The sequence below is a fragment of the Anopheles bellator genome, chromosome 1, assembly GCF_943735745.2.
Source record: "Anopheles bellator chromosome 1, idAnoBellAS_SP24_06.2, whole genome shotgun sequence".
NCBI classification, from domain to species: domain Eukaryota; kingdom Metazoa; phylum Arthropoda; class Insecta; order Diptera; family Culicidae; genus Anopheles; species Anopheles bellator.
The window spans coordinates 32807504-32816394 of record NC_071285.1 but is presented as its reverse complement, the minus strand read 5'-3'; positions in this window follow the sequence as shown (position 1 = coordinate 32816394).

Here is an 8891-nt window from a genome sequence, read left to right as displayed (position 1 = left end):
TTTTATATATATTTTTATATATTTATATATATATATATATATATATATATAGATCTTTCTATATACATTCAAAAATTTATTTTATTCAGTTCACTTCAGTTTCATTGTTTGTATAAAACATCGCTCGGCCGGATCACACTGAAGATTGGAGTTTTTTTAAACATTTATACATATTTTTTCATTTGATTGACCATACCGTTCACAAACCGTATCAAAACAAATGTCAACAATTATACGTGAAGTTGAACATAGCTATTAACGGAAGCTGGAACAACGACAAACAACCACATTCATTTTAAGAAGTTTTTGAAAATATTGGAATAAACTCACCGTGAATACTTTAAAATTCGGCTCCTTCGCAACAAAACAGTCATTTGGACATTACACACTGGTACCAATGCTGATTATGCGGTGAGAGCCTATCATTTCGACGATGATTGACTTGTTACTTTTTAAGGCCCTTTCTGTACGTGGTTGCTCCGGTACGCTAGAATTAATTTGTTAGTGCAATTTTCAGTTTTTACCCAATACCTAAGGATGTTTGCTTTTTTAAATAATTTATTTTTTCTTCTTTCCTAACCTAATGTGATAAAAATTCCAACTTCCCCCTTCTCTGTTTCCTTTTTATTTATCCATCTGTTGGAGCACATAATAATAGAAACGTTCAGGGATATCTGTGCTTCAACTATACCTGTGATAGCGCCGCTAACTTAGAGATAATGATGGAGGAAAAAACTTACGGTTTATATAAAATATCCTTTTTTAATCCAAATCTTTATATTCTTTGTTTGTTTTATGGAAATAAAAACCAAATACAGACAAAAACGTAGTTGATTTTTCTTTTAAAAAAGGTTGATAGTTGGTTTGTTGGGAATTCAATAACATATTACATGGGTGCGATGCACCGTTGCCTAATAACTATTCACATGCTAATATTCACACTTGCACTAGTTTCTCGCTTGTTTGTTACCTCACCTGCGCATACTGGCGGAGAAAAAACATTTACAAAAGATTCTGTTTTATAAATGTTCTGCGCATGATTTAAATTTTTCCTTGCAATTGAAAATATCATAATGCACGACTAGATAATACTGGAAATTAAATCCTTCTCGAAATCTTGAGTTTATGTTTGTTTTTCTTGGCTCTATTGTTTGATTACCATATACAGTATATCTTTTAAATAACTTTGAACAATAAAACGCAGCCATATCTATTAGTTAGCTACATAGTTTAAAAGATACGTTCTTGTTCTTTCAAACTCATTGTTCTTTGGCCCTATGTCGTGATAAGTGATTGTTCTTCTTATCCGACAATTACAACCGCCGAGTGGTCTTGGCCAGAAACATTAACAATGTTAATCTCCGTTGATTACTGTAACGTTGTATTTTTACGGGCAGGATTGTTAGCTCCGCGCCAAGCACCTGTTACGGCGACCTAGGGAATAGAACGCAAGGCAGCACCGTGACAGCGACTAGCGACTTTATCGACTGCTCTCTCAATGCGGAGTTCAACTTTCAGTTCAGATGTTCGGCTCTTTCAGTTAAGGGGTTTTTGAACAAAAAAAATTATTTGTGTCATTGACCACTCTCCGTATTCCCCTGATGTGTTACCATATTACTAATTCCTATTTCATGAGTTCAAATTGGCCTTGAAAAGATTATTTTATGATGATACTCCAGCGATTCAAGCAGCTGTAAATAATGAACGCACAAATTTTTTAAATCTGTCATCCAATTTGCATAAAATTGGATGCTCTTGAAAGAGGAAGAACGTTCCTTTAAACCTATGTTAGTAATTGTTAGATATGGCTGCTTTTACATTGAAAAAGCTCGTAATTTTCAAAAACTAACTATGTATGTGTATATTTGCAGTTCGTCTTGTTCTCTTTTAAACTGTTAGTTCGTTCTTTGTAAGGACGGTATACAAGTTCAAGGCAATAGTGGTGACAGAAATTTTCTGCTAACTTACTTAAAAGGAAATTAACGTCAACGAAAGCCCAATTCAGCGTGTTGGATAAACGCGATCATGTTGCTGGTTGCAATGTTTTATGTAGGGTTCGTAAAGACAGCCCTAGAAATACGGTTTTGTTCGTGATGCCGAAGCTAAGTGTATTCAAGAAGTGCAAGAAGAAACACACCAGAAGAATCTAATCGCGAACAATATGTTCTATTCAGCTAACCTTTTTATTGTGTTTGTTTCTCTGCGAAAAAATGTAAAGGTGTATGTCATGCGAACAATCGCGAAAAATGTAACATTCTTCAATTTTTTTACCTGCCAAACCAAACAAATGTTTGAAAGACTAAATTTGTAATTTGAGTACAGTTTATGCTTCCAATGAATGAATGAATGAATAACAAGGCATCCACTATGCTGGACTCTATTGGTGGTCAGGGACGTTCACAAAGCTTTCTATAAATTAATATTATTTGAGAAATGTTCCTATGAAGGGCTTCCATTCTGTAATGCCATCCTGTTTTTCATAATCAACGAAGCTGTAAAGTCAAGTAAACTTCTCCAACGTTAAGTTTTATTATCAGCTCATTGTGTACTCGCTCCGATGTTTTATGTTTTTTTTTACACGGAAATTTGTTTAATATTCACTCTCTTTTACTTGTTCTTTAACGGTTGTGATCCAACATCTGGGCAGAAGGCAGAAAACCTTTGAATTCGCCATTTTCGACTGCACCTATTGGTAATCTAGCTTCAGATAATTAGAAAATATATTGAAATTACAAGTACACCACAAGCAAACTCCACGAAAATCACACATTAATGAAAGCAACACAGGCAAACTATTCTCTTCAAAGAAAAAATATCAACTACCTAAAAAGTCGCAAATGTAAAATGTAAAACATGAGGCGTTTAAAATCGGATTTCTTTTCAATTTGATCAGCACTGTGCTAGTGGTACCTTCTGACATGTAGTTGCGTCGGCCAAATTTAAAACTATTAGACACTTTGAGACCGGAAGTAAGAAAAGAATGGTAAGCTGTTAATTGCAGAGACGGAGATATGAGTCAATAAAGCTTAAACAGTTAACGATTTTAAATTTTAAACAAAGGTTGAAGTGAAATGGTTAATCAACGAAATTTCGAAAAACTGATTGGATGTATTTGAAAAAAGGATCGCGATTACATTCAAGCGATTCAAATCTTTGCTTCTTATAATATAATATCCTTTTAATGTGCAAACAGCAAAATTTTATTAATGCTACCTTGAAACAGAGTTAATTTCTTTGTTTCACAAACATCACTTTTAACTCACTTTTAACGGTATTTGTATGGTATTTTTTAATATACAACGAACACATTGTAAGAAAAAATGAGCGCATAGAATGTTAGAAGAAACAGAAACTTCAAAAGCAATATTTCAGCATTCTCATACAAATGCTTTCTGGATAGTACGCAGTGCATTTTGATTTGATTGAAAACGAGATAGAGCAAGAATTAATTTTTCCTATTGTCTAGAAAAAAGAAAGGCCGATTAAACAATTACTAATGTTCTGCATACAACGAAGAGAGAAACTAAAGACTTTGTAGCACTCACAACTCTCATTCTGATATTTTGCTGCCATATGATTCCTTTTTTGCTCCTTAAGATTCTTCCAAGTTGTGTGATTGTATCACAGCAAGTAAGCGTTTTCTTCAATGAAACTGAATTCATCATACATCGTCACAACGAATCATCTCGTGACTTTCGGTAATCTACATTAATAAATATATATTTGTATATCTTAGGGGTCGATTTTTTGTTACGTTAAGGCACCAACCAACAGAATTGCTGGACCGATCAGACTGTTTTTCGACGGTTTCGCAATGGTCCAAGAAATTGAACAACATTTTCGATTCGAATTTAAACTGAACTGTTTGTCCCAAACGCATAAACAAAGTAAAACGATGCGAGCGAAACATTTTAATTAATTGTGCAGCATTTAGTTTGTTTTTGTTATTGGAGTGATGAGCATTGTGTGTCTTCATGCCTGGCGGTTGCGAAATTCATATACAAAAATGAGTCTCAAATTGCGCGATGCAAACCGAAGACCAACTGGAATCGGCCTGAAAGAAATGGAACAGTGACGAGTATTGATGCCGCCGTTGTAATGGAGCTCAATGGTTCCTAGAGTGGGAAAATATTCGAAAATTTTTCTAACTTATATCAAAAATGTATCAGTTGTTTTCAAATGGCTTTCTTTAAAGCCTCACATTTGGTTCAACAAGCTAGTTTCTTGTCGACTTTGACGGTGATTCAATCAATACAATACATGAAAAAATAATTGGTCAATCTTATTTCATCAATCCACAGACTCAAGCCGCATACCATTGCTTAGCTTACGACTACCACTTTTAGACACTGACCTTAATGTTTGTCATGTATATAATTAGAAATTTATCTTAAGCGCTGTGCACACTACAGTTGCTAGCGAGAAGATGAGTTGTGCAACAACTACAAGCCCTTTAGTACCAACGTAATCAATTAATTTTCTTATTTAGAACAAACCTGAATGAAATTTGAACTGAATAACAACGATCGGGTCAACGAATGTAGACAAAAATATGGAATATTGAAGAGAGCTTTAACCAAGGAACATGTTCAAACATGTTCACTGCCATAGTAGGTCTTTGATTATTCCTTTCCTGTTCGAGATCTTTTGCGTTTCTATACTTCGTATATCGGAGCAATGTGCATGTTTACTCAGTAAATCAAAGTTTTAAGAAAGAGTGTATCAAAGATAAATACCGCATGCATGTTCTATATCCAACTCATTCTATCTTTTGCTACGCTGTAAACAAGATAGATCATGTAAAAAATATCCGCACTTTTATCCATTGGATAGGATTCAGTGTCATTGTTGGCCAATACTGCTTTGACGCTATAGAAATGGACCTCGTAGAATAGATGATGTATTGTATGGAGAAATAGACCATTTTCGAAGGTTTTCCAAACGAAATTCATATTTCAACTAAGCCAATTTTGAGCCTTTTAAAATTTTGTTGGAAATTTTGCAACCTGATGCTATAAAGTGACCGATTGATACAGAAGCGCTTTGTTTCATTCCGTTTCGGAAATTACGGTATTAAAAACTTGTCTCCATGTGGTCGGTTTCGTCCAGCCATTAAAAAACAAAAAACTACTTAAACGATCGATCACGTTATACAAGGTTGTTTCATTAAGGACACATTTTTTCATTTGGGTATTGAAAAAACCGGCTGAATATTTTTCGATGATTAAACATTTATTTGAAAGGCTCATTCAAGACATTTTTTTGTGGAAAACCATTTTGATCAAATGTCCACCACGATTGGCTTGGCAATAGCCCATTCGGTCCATCTATTTTGAGTACATTTTCGATTGTATCTGGTCCTATGTCGGAAATAGCAATTTTGTTTTGGGTCTTGAAGTCGTGAATTGTTGCTGGTTTGTTCGCGTAATATTTATCTTTCACCGCAGCCCAAAAATAATAGTGCAATCGTGCCAAATCGCAACTTCTCGTAGGCAAGTTCACAGCACCATTTCTCTCTGAGTATTCACTATCCGAAGATGCGGCGCATACAATCGATCGTGATTGTCGCTGTATGACAGATAGCGCCATCCTTTTTAAAACCAAATATCGGCTAAGTTCTCAGCATCAATTTCACCAAAGAACCAATCACCCAACATTGCTCGGTAGCGTACGCCATCGAAGGTTACGGCGGCTCCTTCTTCATTCATTTTGGGTTTGGGTTTTCCGAACTCTAAAAGAGACAATTATGCTTATTAACATAGCCACCGAAGTGGGAATAAGCTTAAATGCAACGTGCTTTTAAAATATTGTACGGTTTGACTTGAAGACTTAGCACTTTGGAAATAATTTTTTTTATATTTTCCAATTTTCTGCAATCAAAATTGTATTTCATACATAAATGGCATGAGCGAACCTTTCGAATAAAAGTTCAAGCATCGGAAAATATTAGGCCATATTTGTTTTATAACCAAATGAAAACATATGTCCTTAATAAATCATCCTGCAGTTTGGAATCATGATAAAAATTCGGTTCCATGATAAGTTATTTGATATTGGGAAATGATTTACATAAAAATTTTGATTGGCAGAATTTCCATCGTAAGAAATTTTCACTTTGTTTAATACTCAATTCTTAAGTTTGTTATTTAAGCCTTAGGTACAGAATTAACCACTTGGTTTTATAGAATTTAATCGAAAAAATACTATTTAAAAAAAGCACGAATACTTTTTAAATGATCTTTTCATTTTTTTATAAAATAATCTAAATTTATTGAGCTTGAATTGATTCGATCTCCATCTTTTGGGCTTATTCGTGTTTATAGCTGAATTAAAAGTGAACATATAGCTGAATTAAAATGAGCGCAAACAGACACAAAACGTTGAGAACGATAAAACGGGGATCCTGCATTTCCTGGAACGGAAAAAACAACCGATTCGCAAATAATATAAACAGGATAGCAGTCATGTGGGCAGTAAAAATATCCATAATTAATAGCATAATCTGTAAAAGGCTTTGTAAACAGATATGGTAAATAAAGTATGGTGGAGAAGTGCTAAGCGTTGAAGTTTTTTTTTCTGTTTCGTCTATCTACAGTTGGAGCAATATGATCATTATCTCATCGTTATCTACTTTCGGATTCCGAACCGAAAAATAAAAGAGTAGGTTTGATGTTCGGCAACCTTAAAATTATGGTCACGTAGCCAACCTGTAGTCGTAGTCGGTGTAGTCGGCCAACCTGTTAGAGTAGTCGGTAACGCTCGTCATAGTCACGCATAGCGCGCAGCCTAGGTTCAATGTTCAAAACCAGCGTGACAACGGGGTTGGCACGGAACCAACAACTCCGACCGTAAAACACAACGTTACAATAAGCAACAGAAATTAACATCGTCTCTGTCGGAGGCCAAGACCGCTCGGCGGTTGTAATTGACAGATAAGAAGTAAGAAGCCACTAACACCAAGACCGCTAACGACAGTGCCCATCCGGACTGGAATCGAGAAGCCCTTTCTCGGGTGTCGTTACCTCGGTGCCTCCCCGTCGCCCTCCATTGTTGTTGTTGTGGTGATGGTGATGATGGTGATGATGCAGATGGTGGTGCAAATGATGATGGAGATGTTGCAGCGGCGAAGAGACAGAATCTGGACCGGATTTACCTTCTGTCAGCTGTTGTCCCTGTCCTTCCACGATACCATTGTCCGCCATTGCGCCATCACCAACTCCATGAATACTCATACTCACACTACCCATAGAACCGTTACCTCTCGAGGCAAGCAACAGAAGAGGACCGCTGCCCGGACTACTTCCGATTATCTGTTGCTGCTGCTGCAGCTGCTGTAGCGTACAGCGACAACCATGGCGGGAATGTTTGGCATAGCAGCGTGCGCACACGGCCACACACGCACGCATTGGCCAGTAGCACCAGAGACATGGAAGAGCCAGTGAAAGCGCCCCCAGACATCCCCAGCGTGTGGTACGCTTGTGTGGAACACAGGAGCAGGGATCATCGGCACAAGAAATCGTCTCGATCGTGTTGGCGGCTCCGTTGCTAGCGACACCGTAATTGCCACCACCAGCTCTAGCCACCACGTCACGCTCCAGCTCGTGGTCTTTGGAGCAGTGATAATAGAGAGCTTTGACGCAACATAAACAGGACGCGTAATCGATAATCGTTTCCGCGCTGCAGAGACAACTATTGTCACAGAGCCACCGTGAGGGCAGGGATCGGGGGCGCTGACATTCCTCGCAGCGACATCGGCGACATCGGGGACAAGTAATAGAACCAAGTAATCCTCCATCGGTACCGGCTCTACCGAATGGCAAGAGACTTCCAGCACCACCGCCCACGCCGTCACCGCCACTGCCAACAGTTGAAACTAGTGGACGATCAGTTGTCGAGTGATGATGGTGATGGTGATAGTGATGATCCAATTCAAGACGCTCGTGTCGATCGGTGTCCTTCAACGTCATTGTCGTTGGTACGGTCTTCGACGGTTGCTTGGTGATGGGAAGAGACGAAGCGTTTACCGCCAGCTGAAGTGGCAGTAACGTTGGTCGTCGGGGAGAAATGATGGCCTGTGATGCCGCTGTAGATGAATGTAAGTTCTTTTCTTCTTCATCTACATCGTTTGTAGTAGTATTGTCTCGGTTTGTGTGAATGGTCGCAGACGGCAATCGTTCAACGATCATCGCCGTGGTGTTGAGTGGTCGCGGCTGACCCGTGATTATCGAGTTAGCATCCCTAATTGATGAAGAGTATGAACCGTTCGCGGGGTCGTCAGTTCCTCTACCCGTTCCAGAACCTCCCCGAATGCCAAACGATGGAATGTTTATCGTCCCTTCAACACCAGAAAGTTCACTTCCTCCACTACAATGCCGACTGAAGGGTGTGTCCACGTATTCGTTTGCAAGACGTTCGTTTTCAGGTCTTGGAGCCGAAAGGGTTACGGGGGTTGTCGGAACGATGGCGGCTGCGTTCGATGCCACTGGAATCGATTGATCGACTGGAAGCAATAATAAATCCGATGTCGATGCTGTTGTTGTTACACTTCCCACTTGAATACTTGATAGATGATGATGGTTATGTGTAAGATAGCCAGGCCCACCTTGCAGGACAGGTGACAGGCGTCGGCGGACAAGGCTGCTGTTGTTAGTGGCCGGAGACGTAGGCCGGTCGGATAAAAGGCTCGCTGTATGGAGATGGCTGGATGGCGATCGGGATGTAGGTGGAGACAACCGGGATTGTAGTGACACAAGTGGCGTGATCTGCGACCCCAGCAGCGCCACTGTCGATGAAGCATTTGAAGAGGCAGATGACACGGTCGAGGCGTTGCTACTGATGCTTCGATTACTTCCTGCACCTCCATGATGGTGATGAAGATAATGATGTGGAAG